Raw genomic sequence first — 15,297 nt, 5'->3', positions numbered from 1 at the left:
AACCCCTGATCTGCGCAGATGAGCTGTGACCACCGCCATCACTTTCGTGAACACCTGAGGGGGGCTGGTAAGGCCAAATGGGAGCACGGTAAACTGAAAGTGCTCGTGGCCTACCGTGAACCGTAGGTAAAGCACGTGAGCCGACAGCACGGGTATGTGAAAATAAGTGTCCTGCAAGTCCAACACTACCATCCAGTCTCCAGGGTTGAGGGCAGACAGGACCTGAGCCAATGTCAACATTTTGAACTTCTCCTTCCGGAGGAAGCGGGTGACGTTCCTGAGATCCAAGATTGGATGTAGGCCCTTGGCCTTCTTGGGCACCAGAAAGTAGTGGGAATAACAACTACGACCTACTTCTGGGGCAAGAACTCACTTGATGGCTCCCTTGGCCAAGAGAGCCGTAACTTCCTGTTGGAGAAGGGCCAAGTGATCCTCCGACATGTGATGGAATTGAGGTGGCATGGTTGGAGGGGTAGTCTCGAAGGAGAGGGAGTAGCTCCTTCAGACTATCTGCAAAACCCACCGGTCCGACGTGATATTGAGCCAGTGGGGGAGGTGATGGCGAATCCTGACGCCCACTGGCAAATGTTGGCCCTGAAAAGTCACACTAAACGGGCTTGGAGGCTGCTGCAGAGGGGGCACTGGTGGACTGGCCCGCCCGCTAGCCCCTAGACCCATGATGGTGGGTCCCACGTCCCCGGCCACGCAGCGGCTGGACGGCTTTAACAGGCCTGTGGCTCTGGGCGGAACCTGGCGGGGCACCCATTCCATAGCCACGAAAGGGGCGAAAAGTAGACTGCACGGGGCAAGAGGTGGAAGCCAGGTCCAAGGACCTGGCCGTAGCCCTGGATTCATTAAAGCACTTTAGCGTGTTGTCTGCTTTGTCGCCAAATAAGATGGCCATCAAAGGGCATGTCCAAAAGTGTCGCTTGGACATCACCCGATAAGCCAGTGGACCTCAGCCAGGAGTAGAGTCTCAGGGCTACTGACGTCAAAATCGTCCTGCCCAGCGAGTCGGCGGTGTCCAGCCGACTTCTTATGACGAACTTCGCTGCGTCTCTCCCTTCAGCAACTGCACGGGTAACCACGGCCTGGGCCTCCTCCGGGCACTGTGGCAGCACCTGCGTAACTGTGTCCCACGCAGAGAGGTAGTAACTGAAGAGACATATGGTGTTCACTGACCGCAGTCCAAAGCTAGAGGAAGAAAACATCTTCTTCCCAAGGTGGTCCAGCTTCTTGGATTCCCTATCAGGTGGTGTGGTAGGGAATGCGCCCTTGAAAGTTGAGGCTTGGACCACCAAGCTCTCAGGGGTGGGGTGTTTGGACAGGAAAATGGGGTCACCTGGGGCCAGGCAGTGGCGTCAGGCAATTATCCTATCCACAGGAGCCCCTGTGTTGGGCTTGGATCAGGTGCCCAAAAGGATGTCTGTGAGGGCCTCATTGAACAGCAGCAGGGGCTTCGAAGAGGCCGCTGACGGTTGAAGCACCTCAGTCAGGAGGTTAGTCCTAACCGCCACCGTAGGAAGCTCAAGGTTTTAGGCCTCACCCGCCCTACGCAACACCACTGTGTAAGATGCACCCTGCTCCATAGCCAGGGTAGGGGGAGAAAGCCTGATAAGGGTAGGGGACGGTGCTTCTTCACCTTCTTTTTGCGCTTTGACTTACCCGAAGACCAAGACTGTAACGAGGAGTGGTGGTGATGGCTCTGCGATCGGTCTCCCGACTTCCCTCTCGACTGGGACCTTGAGTGGCGCAGAGCCAACTTCCGGGTCTCCAGAAGCTTTTGGGACCACTCACACAAAGAGTTCGGGCCCATGGCCTGGCAGTCGGTGGACAACTTTGGATCATGGTTGCGCTCCAGGCACCAGAGGCACACAAGATAGGGGTCCATCACCGACATCAGCTTGGGGCAGGAACCACAAGGCCTGAAGCTAGACCACCGAGATGACATCCCTGTGCACCATGAGTCGAAAGACTCGAAAAAAGAAGTCGACAAAAGTGGAAAAAAGAGAGTCAAAAAGTGACTTGAGGCACCGCTCTCTACTGATCTGACCTGGCTGGCACGGAAAAGGAAAGAACTGACGTCAGCGAGCAGGGGCGGCATCTAAGTAGATGCCATGACGTCATTCCGACGCCACCAACCGACGTGCAGGGGTACTACTGAAGAATAATTCTCTGGATCCAGTCTGACGCCTGGGGGTAATTCCAAGGAGAGAAATCCATAACTAATAGTCTTGTTCAGATATCTAGAATTAGCTCTATCACAACTTAAGGACACTGTTGTTTTTGGACAAACGCTCATCCACGGTACATCTGAAGGTGGCTATAGCAGAAAAGTGAGTTGTCGAATCTAGGATTCCAGACTATGATGACTTGAGCCTTAGGAAGGTAGGATTTTAGGTAATTTCCTCGTATGAAATAAAAATGTGGCAGGGGTACTTGGAGGAGGGACTTGGCCGTGTTATGAGATTCCGATTCCTTCAACATCCCAGTTTTTGAATTTTAAACGATACCTCATTAATAACAATAGGTTAACAAAAAGGTCCATATTAACTCCAGATTAGAATGATGTGGACTTGGAAATATGGTTTTGGCTTAGACCTTTATTCTTATAATAGAGCATCAGGACTTGCAGGAATTAACTGCTGCTTTAATAGCAACATGCCATCTGTTTTATCTGGTGTGGTGCACTTTTTCAAGATGTTCAGAAGAAATTAATGGAGATAAGTTTATCTGAGAGAGGAAAAATAGCATATACAGACTGATTCTGTTTGTATCATGAGATATTTTAGTAGTTTTGCATATATTTCACAGTTGTATAGGTAAACCTGGTGTATCGAACTCTGTTTTAGGTTCTGTATGTATGTTAGGGTCCATAAAACTGATACCTCGTAACACTATTTTTGCAATGATTTTCATTAATTGTATAATAAACTTCACCATGAACTGGCATTAAAAGTTGACTTTGATCAATACATATCATAAATGCTTATGTTATATAAAGTTGTATAAAGAAATGTATAATAAAAAGTTGACTTTGAAACTGAATATTCAAGGGTAAGCCATTTAGTACAGACAGCACTTACCTTTGCACAGCATAATTTAGTAGCACTATAAATAATACACAATTGCAATTGCGACTGTTTGGCTGCCTTGTGTCCACCCTGCTTGCATTCACAGGCCTTCGCAGCCCTTAATGGAACAGGCCCTGACCATTTAAGGCAAAGGTTTAAATGGTATGTCCCCGGTAGGACCCTTGGTCCACAGAAGCAAAATCCCTACATCCAAATCCCTACATTTAATAAAGCCAGTTGGGAAGGCAAGAGCTTTATTACATGCACTTCCAAGGCTTGGAACAACTTGCTGCTCCACTTGAGGAATGCTGGATATCTCCTTCCCTTTAGAAAGGGACTGAAGACCTGGCTGTAACTCATTGACCTTTTCTCCGCTAACTTACAGGCAATGCAAGGCGCCAGGACACCTCAGGGTAACCACTGCGCTCTATAAATCCAATTAACATAACAGCTGAAGGGAAATGAATATCCAACAATATGCCTTGACCCTCCCTATGTAGAACTGGGAGCATCTGTGTGTTTTTTAAAACTGTGTGTTTTGCACAACTGCTTCTACACTTAACTTCACCTAATGCTCACTGGAGATGGGTTCCTATTCTTCATGATTATACACATTTATATTTCTACGAGATTTCTGTTCCTAAATGGCTAATGGATGCTTTGTCACAGGGTGAGCAGAGAGCAGTAATATTCTTAAGGACATTATTTATGACAACAGCACCCTTTGAGCTCAATTGTTTATGTTCTTGGACTTTGTTTCATTGCATCACCGATTTTTCTGCTTTATTAGTTTTTTTTTTAAATTTGGAGAGCATTGCACATGCCCAACTCTGGCCTTGATATGTCGGCTATTTTAAATTATATATATCCTGGGCTATCCAATGATTTATCAATTTAATAATTCATTTAGTGTTTTATACCAAGCCAACATGCTGCCTTTTGTGGGCTTTAGACAGCCTTACAAACAGTTGAATAATAAGGTATGGTTACTGTATGCCATGTGGAATGGTAGTGTGTAAAGACCAGTGACTTGGCTAACAACCTATGAACTGGGGAACACCTTTTAGAACACCTCAAGTGTTCTAAAAGGTTTATTGGTAAGGTCTGTTTGGTGTGACACCATTTCCCTGGATTGGCGATTAATAGGGTATCGTCTAAGTAGAGTGTTTTACTTATTCCTCTTGCTCTGAGCCATCCTGCTACAGCGCAAAGAACTTTGGTGAAGCACAAAGGGGCTGAGGAGAGACTGAAGGGGAGGTTGCAGAATTGCCAAAGTCCCCACCCTCAGGTGCATTGAAGACATTTTTGATGTTGTGGTCAAATTGGGATGAACTGGTATGCACCTTTGAATTCTAGACTGGTTAGCCAGTTCACCTTTCCTTAATACTTCTCTTAAGAGGTGTATTCCTTCCATTTTGAACTGGTGGTAAGCCACCCATTCATTCAACTTTTTCAGGTTTAACACTGGTCTTAACCCTTTGTCTTTCTTTTCTACCAGAAATATTTCTGGTGAACCCACATTCCGTCCCCTCTTGAATTGCCCCTTTCGTCAGTAAGTCCTCTACTTCTTGTGATACTACAAGTGTATCTTCCTTTGAGAATACTATTTTCCAGGGGATTTTTCTTTGTAGTAGTAGCAATGAATTTGATTTTGCATCCCCTTACTATTTCTAAGATCCAAGGGTCTTGAGTTACCATAATCCAGTTCCCAGAGATTTGGACCCGTCTCCCTCCCACCTTTATAGGGGTATGTGAAAGGTGTTTGAGATTTCTTACCTGTCGAGAAGCCTCTTTGTCTCCTCTCCCCTCTGTATCCTCTACCACAAACTCTTTGTTTCTGTGGCTAGATGGTGGGGTGGGAACTGAAGCTTGGGTGCGTAAATCTTTGGCCACGTCTCATGCAGGGTCTTGAAGAGCTTTGGCCACGGCCGAGTAACCAACCCCTTTTTCTCAAGGCCCAGCCAAAACCCTATCCTGAAATACTCTTTTGATGTCCTTCTGGGACTTTTCAATGGAGCTGAATATCCCTACCTACTTTGCCATATCTCTAATGAAGTCGTCTCCAAAGAGCAGGCCCTCGGACAATGCTCCTCCTCCTTCTTTCATGGCCAGTTTAACCAGCTTTGGGTCTATTTTGAGTAGGTCACTTTTCCTTCTCTCATTTGAGAGGGCTGTGTTGGTGTTCCCTATGAGGCAAATGGCTCTTTGCGCCCACTGCCGCAATTCCTTCGGATCAATGTGGGAATCATCAATGTAGGCTTCTTCAGCCATTTGTGAGCGGGCCGATAATGTCAATTAGGCGACCCTAGATCTTTGTTAAGGCCTTTCCTCGGGTCTTTTCCTCCTTTAGCGATAAATGCCATCAAGTTTGGGTCAAATTCTGTGTTGAGGCAACCTTGTCTGGTAAGGAGGGAGCGTGGGCCTTCAGATCTTAAGGGAGATCTGACTTCTTTTGGTACTTCTTTGCAAAGCCAGAAGGAGAGGTACTCCGCAATATGTTGAGCAGGGGTCCACCCTGGGGATAGGGGATGTTTAATGAGGAGTGTGTCGAACAAACTCTGCCCATTTTTGACCCAGAGGCCTTTGGTACCTCGTCGCTAGTTTCAATATTCCTTTGTTCAATTTCCTCATTGTCTATATCAAGTCAGAGGAATAGGACATGTTAATTTAATTTCATTCTCCAAATCATTATCACTGTCATTGGGGATAGTGACTGGACCTTTTTCTTGTCCGTTTGTAGTGCCCGAGGCACGGTCTGCTTCACCGCAAATGCGTGGTCACTTGGTTAGATGATTTCGTTTTTTAACCCCTTTTTTATGTTATTCCCTGCGCTTCTATTTCTCTGGGCCTTGTTTGCCCCTTGTGCCCCTTCAGGATGTCTTGTGCTGGCAGTTGGCTAGCCTTTTTGGGAGAGAGCCTCCAATTTTGTATTGAATGTGTTGTCTAATGACCAAATTACTTTATTTATAGCTTTATGTATCAGCCCTTCCATCTTATCCTCCATGGTGCTTACTGAGGGGTCAAGGGACATGATGACAGGTAAATGAGTATCAGTGTTGTCGGGCTCTATGCGAGGAAGCAGCTGATATCAGTTGGTTTGAATACAACTGCCTGAGTTCAGTTGGTTTGCCAAGCTATCCAAATCGCAGTTGTAGTATTTTTAACATTATGCCACCATCTCTTAAAATGGCTGACGTATGTCTCTCTGGGCTTTTCTCCCTAAAGTCCTTTCTTTATTTTTATGTTGGGATCTATCTCCCATTTTCTTTTTTTTTGGGGTTGTGTAGCATGCGATGCTTACGGGTTGCACGAGTGAGGGAGATCCATTTATTAGTCGCCACTGGGACTGACTCGTAAGGATTGTTATTTAACGATATTATTATTAAGGCCGGCGAGGCGCGCAACACAGTGTTTGACGTTTGTTGCTCTCGCACTCGTTGGCCTTGGGGTATTCATTTCCGCAAGTGGGTCTGAGGTTGCTGAGTCCGGCTTGTGGGTTGTTTACAATGAAGTCCCGTTGCAGTAGCAACAGATGCAGCCTTTATTTATTTCCGAAGGCCTAAGTCAAGTGCAAGATCGATCTCGAAGGGGAGACAGACGCACTGGGTAAAAGATTGTTTTCAGCCTTAAAGGGCCGAAAAAGACATTGCGTGGGCTCGGTGCGGGGTGGGAAGACCTCTGGCCCGAGCTAATGATTTAAAGTGGCTGATCTCAAAAGGCACCACCCACCTTCCCCAAGTTAAAATAAACAAAATTAATATAAATGTTAATTTGCAATACTTTAGAGGTGCGCGAGGAAGGGTATTATAGTTAGGGACTAGGGTGGTGGTATCTGTATGGTTAAATATCTCAATTGGCATGCAGTGCTAACAACAAAGTAGTTGGTAGGAGATGTACTTATCTCTGAGAAGTAGCAACAAAGAAGGGAGATTGCGCGTGTTGGAGGATTTTATAAGTTGTTAGAATATTATTAAAGTTCTAGGTTCTTCAATTGTTGCTGCTGTGAGCAGGCGATGAAGGTGATTTGCATAATGTTAGACTCTGTGTCATGCCATACAGGATACCACAAAGCGGTGCATTACAAAGTGAACTTTGTGAGTTAAAATTACTTTTCTGATCACAAAGTACATGATGTGACCCATACCATATTGCAAAGGATAGGGCATGTACTGAGTACCCCCATTTCCTTGCGAGTCGGTATGTAATACATCAATGACTTTTAGCAACAATTATGGCTCAGAACCACTGGGACGGCTTTCATCTTGTGAAAGGTGGTTGCCCAATCAGGGAGGGCAGTCAGTATTGTGCTGTCCCCCACAGGCCTCCATCCCAGCATTACAGATATTCAGGGGTCAAAAGGACTCCTGCCTCGTAAATATCGGCATGTGTTTTTGTGCAATTCCCTGGAAACTGTAAGTTTGTGATTTGCCTAGTTAGTGCATTAGTCGTGTCTCAAATTAAATGGAGGGGTAACACACCCAGAGCAATGGTGGGACCTGGTGTGATAAACTTTGTTGGAGCCCCCTCTCACCCCCAATGACCTGCTTATTCACAGATTCCTTCACTACCAACCTCTAACTGTGCCCATTATCCTCCCATTGCCCCTAGCTCGCATGTATTTAATTTGTGTTATAGTGCTACTCATACCAGTGCAGGGTGTCAACGTACTTTATGTCACACACATATTATGCAGACACAATAAATCATACATGTGAAAATCAGTGCATTGGAAATGTTACATAACACAAAGAGGATTACAAGGTGTAGGAGTCACATGTCATTCATACGGCTAGGCTTTATAGTTTAATAGTGTTTAGTCTGGAGAAGCACCAGCTCAGGATTTAATCGTAACACACTTTTTGAGGTTGGTTTTACTAATAGAAATGTATCGATAACCAAAACACCCTTTTTAGCAACATTAGGAGCATTACAACCTGGGGAAAAATCATAACATTCTAACCTATATCTTGCAGTTTGCATGCATCTCTTTCATGGCAGTTCATAGCTTACTGTGTTATATTAGGATTGTGACTTATGAACTGCAAGCAACAAAAGGATGTCTGTGACAAAAGCATTAATGTACTGAGCTACTGTAATCTGCATGGTGCACTTTCTTTACAGCTGGCACGGTTAACCCTCTGCGCTACTGTATTTTGAGTCAAATTTGCCACTAGACAAAACTCTGATCTCTCTCCAGCAGGAACATTAATCACCAGCGTTATCTTGTAATTGTTACCTGAAAACGGTTGACCAATATTCATTCGTTTTGCGAATATACGCTGAGCACACTGCTGCTGGCCACCTTGCCACTCATTGATGATGCTTACTTCACCATCGTCATTTTAAGATTAATAGTGTGACTGTTAGAAATGGGATCTCTCGTTGGCTAAGGCTTGCGCCAAAGCCAGGCAAAGACCACCACTCTAGTTAGGGCAAGGGAGTTACACTCCAAAGATAACCCCTGCTCACGCCCTTGGTAGCTTGGCACGAGCAGTCAGGCTTATCCCGGAAGCCATGTGTAAAACATTTGCGCACACACACAACAGCAACAACATCCCAGGCACACTACAAAAGGAACTCCACACAAGGTTATATCAAAAATAGCCTTTGTATTCGCAAAACACAGAATAGTAAACACATAATGTACACTGTGCCAACTAGCACGGGGCAATATTTACAAGGGATTATGTACACCTGACTGGGGCACATGGACGACTGTCAGAACCATCACAAGGTGAACTTGGTAAAAGTAAAATAGATAAATTGGTAAAAGAAAAATAGGTCCTAAAACGTACAACCAGTAAACACTGGTAATCACGGTACTTTGCATCAGTCTGTGACATAAACTACATTGTGCACAGTATCCCACTAGTCTAAGTACTTTAGACCCTAACCACCTAAGTATAAATCACAATAGGGGCGTAAATCACACAGTGAAGTATAATCTCACTAACACAACCCAAAATAGGTAAAACAACCTCATAATCATAAACCATATTTAGAGGCATCAAAGAGGGTATGTGAAACATACTATACACAATACATTTCCTAGCACCCAAAGCATAGTTAGCACACAAAACACATTAGGGCCTGGTACCCTATCAATGTAAGACTACTACACAGCTTCCTCAACTTGGAGGAAGACTCCGCGGTGCACAGCACTCAAATGACTGCAAAGTCTTAAAGTTTAAGCATAGTTCATCAAAAAGTTAAATTAAGTTAAACTTTAAAACTTTGCAGTCATTTGAGTGCTGTGCACCGGGGAGTCTTCCTCCAAGTTGAGGAAGCTGTGTAGTAGTCTTCTGTTGTTCACGCTGGCAGGCACAGACAGCGTCATCTCTCGAAGCACGCCACAAACCGTTAACAGGGGTTAATTATGGATTTATCCAGCTGTGCAAGTCATTCTCAAATTCCTAGTCAGTTCACTATTTTCTGTCCCCAGGACTTAGCATGCTATTTTGAAGAAAATGAATTATGATTTGGTATCCAATATGACTGAACTCAAGGCTGACACTTTCGCCTTCACGGCGGGTGACGCAGATAAAATCTATGGAATGATCCAGGAGGAAGTAGTCTCCGTAGCCGACACCCGCAGTGTAGAGAGTAACATCAAACAATTGCTCTACCTACTCAAGAAGGAATCCAATCAGAAACTTCATGCTTGCACACTCGTGCGGTATCACCGAGCCCAGTGGATCCCTAGGGGCCTACGGGTACCCCTCAAACCATTATTGTGCAAAAACAATGTGAGGTTTGTTGAGAGATGGTTCGCCATCCTCAACAAATGCTCGCTTGACTTGATTTTTCTCATTATAGAGGAACTTTCTAAAACACTTGAAGATCTAGCCCAGGAAATAAAAAACGTACGCACTGAGCTGGACAATGCCATGGAAGCTGCCAATCTGGTTAAAATGTTGGAGGATGTTAATGTTCAACTGGAAAAACATACTCGTGAGACACAGGAACGCAAATTTCGGAAATACAAAAGGGATACCATCGATTACAAGCTCGGCGAGGTATACACTTGGGCAGAAGTGTATGCCCGCCGATGCCCCAATCGCCCTTATAATCCTTACTCTGAAAATGAAACTTCCTCATCCGATGGTGACACCAGAGCACAAACATCTGCTAGACCATCCTCTCGTGCTGAGCAACAACAACCTAGCACTTCTAACACTGCGGTTCATTTTTTAGAGCAGGGCCAAGATCAACCCACCGACCCAGGCGGGGAAAAACCCGCAGAGGTAGAAAAAGAGCAACCCAAAGCCAAAAAGGGCAACCGTCGGAAATAATTGATCAGGATAATTTGGTGATTAACATCTCTGTTACACAGTTGAATGATGAGGAAACACGCATTTTGCAGAAAGGTCAGTCCTTTGTACCAACCACCAGAACTAACACCTTGGAATTAGAGCTCAGTACCTTTAAGCTTGTTCGCAACATTCGGTTACGCCACTATTTTCAAAATGTAGTGACTACACCCATGCAAGAGGATAATATGTTACGAGGGCTTCGCCCCCACAGTACTTTCATGGCTCCGGTGAGCCATAAGATCATTGACATGTTCGAAAACCTGGTGAAAAGAGACATTGCCACACTGCCCTTTCAATCTAGGAGTAAGCAAGATAACCTGACCAAAAAGGAGAAGAACATTCTGCAAAAAATTGCGAACAATCCATCCATAGTGTGTCAAACTGCTGATAAGGGGGGCGCCCTTGTTATCATGGACGCTTCTTATTATGAAGAGCAAGTTGAAGCTCATACACTGGATCCTAACACTTATGCATAGCTATCAAATGATCCCACTAATGAATTTGTTTCTATCCTGATTAAAATCATCAACCAGGCTTTTGACAATGGAACGATCACTGATCGAGTTAGACGTTACCTGACACCAAACAATCCTAAACCGCCTGTGCTATATATGTTGCCGAAGGTGCACAAGCACCCCACGAGACCACCGTTACGACCAATTGTTTCCACTAAAGGGAGCATTCACGAAACGATCGGCAAGTTTTTGGACAGATATTTTCAACCATTTGTTTTGAATACCAGATCACATGTTCGAGACACCACAGATTTTTTGGTCAAATTGAAACAACCCATAGATTCGCTGGATGACCAAGAGTTGGTATTGTGTACAGTGGACGTCTGTTCACTGTACACTTCTATACCTCATGACCTAGGGATAACGGCCGTGGAGCACGAACTATCCAACTCGAATCTGGATGCTGACATGCAGGTATTACTCATGGAATTGATGGTATTTACTTTATACCACAGTTATTTTACGGTGTTTGACAAATGGTTTAATCAGTTATGCGGAACCGCCATGGGAAATTGTGCGGCACCGTCGTACGCTAATATATTCATGAAATCCTTTGAAGAATCACATATATTGTCACAACCATCATGGCAAGAGGGTGGCAAGCTTTATTTGAGATTTATTGATGACATTTTTATCCTATGGGCAGGAACAGATAACGCTCTCATTGATTTTTTGAAATCATGGAATGGAGTTAATGATCGAGTACAATTTACTTGGACCCTTGATAGAGAGTGCATTCACTTCTTAGATGTGAAGATTGAACGACAAGCAGGAAAGGTGACCACAACCATATTTCGTAAGCCCACCGATCGCAACTCGATTCTACATTACCAGAGTTTCCATCGACCTGGGTTGAAACAAAATTTACCTCTCTCTCAGTTGTTGCGTGTCAAACGCATTGTATCATCTGACAATTTATGCAAAGAAGAAATGTCTAACATGGTGGAAAGGTTCAAAGCACGTGGTTATCCTCAACAATCATTGGATAAGGCAGTTGCCCGGTGTGGGAACATGAAGAGAGATGATCTTCTGCAAGTCAAACCCAAAACTGAAAACACTCGGATGGTGGTAGTCTCCAAGTATACTGTCATTAGCAATCAATTCAGAAATATCATCTCCAAACATTGGTCTCTACTCAGTCTGGAACCTGATTTTCAGGGCGCCTTCGCACAGCCACCTTTGTTTGCCTACACAAGGGGACGCAATCTAAAAGAGATTTTGTCTAAACCCAGAGAACAGATCAAACCAGAAGTGTTTAAGGGTCTCAGACCTTGCTACAATTGTAGCAATTGTAACAATTGCATACAAGGTAATGTCACTAATCATCCCATGAAGGGTCACCCGATCAAACTGCGAGTCAACGCCACCTGCAATTCTGCTAACGTAATTTACTTGTTGAAGTGTCCCTGTGGGAAGTGCTATGTTGGTCACACTGAAAGAAAAATACGAGTGCGGTTATTGGAGCATACAAGCAACATAAGAACTGGGAACATCAAATCAACAGTAGCTGCACATTTTCTGCAACAAAAACATACAGTAGCCCAATTGAAATATCTAATATTGGAGCAAGTGACACTCACACACAACAACAAAAATACGTTATTGAAAAGAGAGAACTTTTGGATCCGCTTCTTGGCGACGATGCAGCCACACGGATTAAATGACAGGATGGAATTCCTGTGCTACCTATAGACTGTGCATCATCTGCTATTTTTATGTTACTATCTTCAGATATACGCCATCATGTATAGATTTTTAGTGACCATCGTGAAGGTTTGATTGCATTTCTACATGTTTGTGAGTTCATTATATGTGGGATTATACTTGGGTCCTGTGCGTTTTTGTTTTGTTTAGCATTATGGTTTAACATGAAGTTTCAGTTTCACCCACTGTTTGTTTGTTTAGCCGCTTCTGCACTTTTTGACTCTTTCAACATGGCGCTGGTCTTTTCACCATTCTTTAGTCCTTTATCTATGACTAATTTACACGCGGCACGTTTATTAATCTCACTGATACACTGATGGCAACAGGTTTCTAGCTGGTCGCTGAACAAGGGAGTCCATGGATTCAAATAATTGTAAGTACCTCCACCGAGGACTACCGTAACAGTGTAGCGTTCATGCACGTTTACCGTGTGTGTTTCATATGCGGTTTCACGTTTCTACAGGTTTTGACGATCTTGTTGTTACACGGATGTGATCATCCCCGTGAGTAGTGCGAGCAGAGGCGCATTGTTTATCGTTTGTTGGGCACATGGAACTATGTTCCGCACATTATTGAGCACATGATTTTAGGTGATCGCTGTTTTGTTATCATTGCGATATTGCGTATTATTCGTGTTTGTGAATTTTCCCGCGCTACTAACTCACTCACACTCCCTTAGTTTGTGAACCGACATCACCTCCTAGATTTTTTCACTTGGTTATATTTTTTTAGCATGATGGTACATTTTCACTAAACACCTGTTGATGTAACTGCATAGCATGGCGTCTTTAGGAATCTTATAGTGATAGTATGATGTTTATGAACTACTCAGTGACAGTATGATGTTTCCTTTTATGTTGTAGAGCATTCCCCTGGAGAAGGGCTAGTCATCAGCCCGAAATGCATTGGGACTGTTAATGTTGGATGATATTTTTACTTGGATTATGTTTACAAAACCTATTTTCAAGCATTGATGAACTACTCATGAAGCTAATGAGTGTGGATTAAAACATGAGGAACCTTTCAAATTCGTGAATTTAACTTGTTGATGAACTATGCTTAAACTTTAAGACTTTGCAGTCATTTGAGTGCTGTGCACCGGGGAGTCTTCCTCCAAGTTGAGGAAGCTGTGTAGTAGTCTTCTGTTGTTCACGCTGGCAGGCACAGACAGCGTCATCTCTGGAAGCACGCCACAGACCGTTAAAAGGGGTTAATTTTGGATTTACCCAGCTGTGCAAGTCCTTCTCAAATTCCTAGTCAGTACCCTATCAATGTACTCATCCCCTGGCCAACTGGCCATCTCCAATAGGCGGGGGGGGGCTCAAACGCCCTATGTCCCAAAGACAGGGCTGCTGACTAAGCAGCGAAAGTCAAGGGTGCACCACTGCGCAAAACCTAAACGTTGCAGCTGCCCACTACTTGCTGGACAGCTGAGAACAATAACATGGGGGCCTAAACGATGCAGCTGGCACTAAGTGTTGCGCAGCGTTGGAAGGCCTCGCACCTCTGTGCCACTTCTGTCCCTCTCAGGGACTCTCTTAAGAATTGCGCCTAAACTGTGCAGCTGCCCACTACTTGCTGGGCAGCTGTAGATAATCAAATGAAAAATGAGGCAGGGGCCCTCTGTGGCCCTTAAACAATTATGCCCCACGTTGGAGCCATCTAGGCTCTAAGAGAAATGAGGCCAAAAGCAGGGAAGGCCTACGGGGCTCTGTGGAACAAATGAGGCCCCAAGCCCCTCACAGGGACTTTAAATAACTCAGGGCCAAAGCAGAACTTGGCCCCGAGCATTGTGGGAACCACGGGGGCTCCCAGGAAGTGTATTATCAACTTCGGAGCAGCCCACTGCCATCCGGGGCCGATCTGAATGCAACACTGGCACTGTGCCTTTATCAGGCACCAACATTAGCCCCCACGGAGCCCCCCAGACTTTCTCAACTGACTGGGCTGCTCTCTGGGGACTCTGCTCCGTCTGCAGCGTTTTCTTCACTTCGCCCGCGGTGGGGGCAGGCACCGGCAATGTGCCTCGTGCACCCTCCGCCTTTGGGCTGTACTGGGTGGCGCCTGCGGGGCTCTCCCTTAAACATGGGAGCCCCGCACCGGCAGGCGCCATTCTTCTCCCGGGCAGCTTCTCTCCTCCTCTTGTGGCGGTGGGCGCGGGACTTCCTTTTGAAACCGGAAGTCCTGCCCGCCGTCAGGCACTACGGTGCTGAATTCCTGTTTGCTGTCGGCTGCGGCGGGGATATCGTGGCAGAAATGAGGGATAGGCACACTCGAATACTATAATACCTCAGCGGGGTGGGCACCCGCAAAACGCTCTAATAAGCGGGGTGGGCATCCGCATTAGGTCCAAAAGTGCTGGGGAATCCCTACGTCGGGGCCCGCCCCCGAAGGTGATTTGCAGCCCAGCGCTGCGAGTGAACTTCAGAAGCGCTTCCCCCTGGGATAAAGACAGCGCTCTGCTAGGAAGTAAAAATAAAGCGCCCACAAGGCGCTGGGGGGCACAAAATCCAAAAAGTCCCTCTCTAGCAACAAGGTCCTCACAGGGGAAGAGGGCAGAAGGGTCCCAAAGAGAAGTCCTCCAGGTATCCAGGGGCAGGGCAGGGCCCAGGTAAGCAAGCCTTCCCCTGGGCCCTAGCAGCAGCACGCCCCTGGTAGTTTCAAGTAGCAAACAAGAACATTTACATGGGG

General features: G+C 45.4%; 1 long non-coding RNA gene across 1 annotated transcript; it reads right to left on the bottom strand.

The window, feature by feature from the left end:
* Positions 1–6,335: 6,335 nt before the first annotated feature.
* LOC144791049 (uncharacterized) lies at positions 6,336–14,722 on the bottom strand. The gene is made up of 2 exons (XR_013602284.1): positions 13,884–14,722; positions 6,336–9,189 (listed from the first exon to the last, which is right to left on the bottom strand). It is a non-coding gene; the product is annotated as an uncharacterized LOC144791049 (long non-coding RNA).
* Between the last annotated feature and the right edge of the window lie 575 nt (positions 14,723–15,297).

The sequence above is a fragment of the Lissotriton helveticus genome, chromosome 11 (genome assembly GCF_964261635.1).
Source record: "Lissotriton helveticus chromosome 11, aLisHel1.1, whole genome shotgun sequence".
Classification (NCBI taxonomy): domain Eukaryota; kingdom Metazoa; phylum Chordata; class Amphibia; order Caudata; family Salamandridae; genus Lissotriton; species Lissotriton helveticus.
The sequence above is the reverse complement of the archived record's forward strand: the minus strand, read 5'-3'. Positions and strand labels throughout refer to the sequence as shown.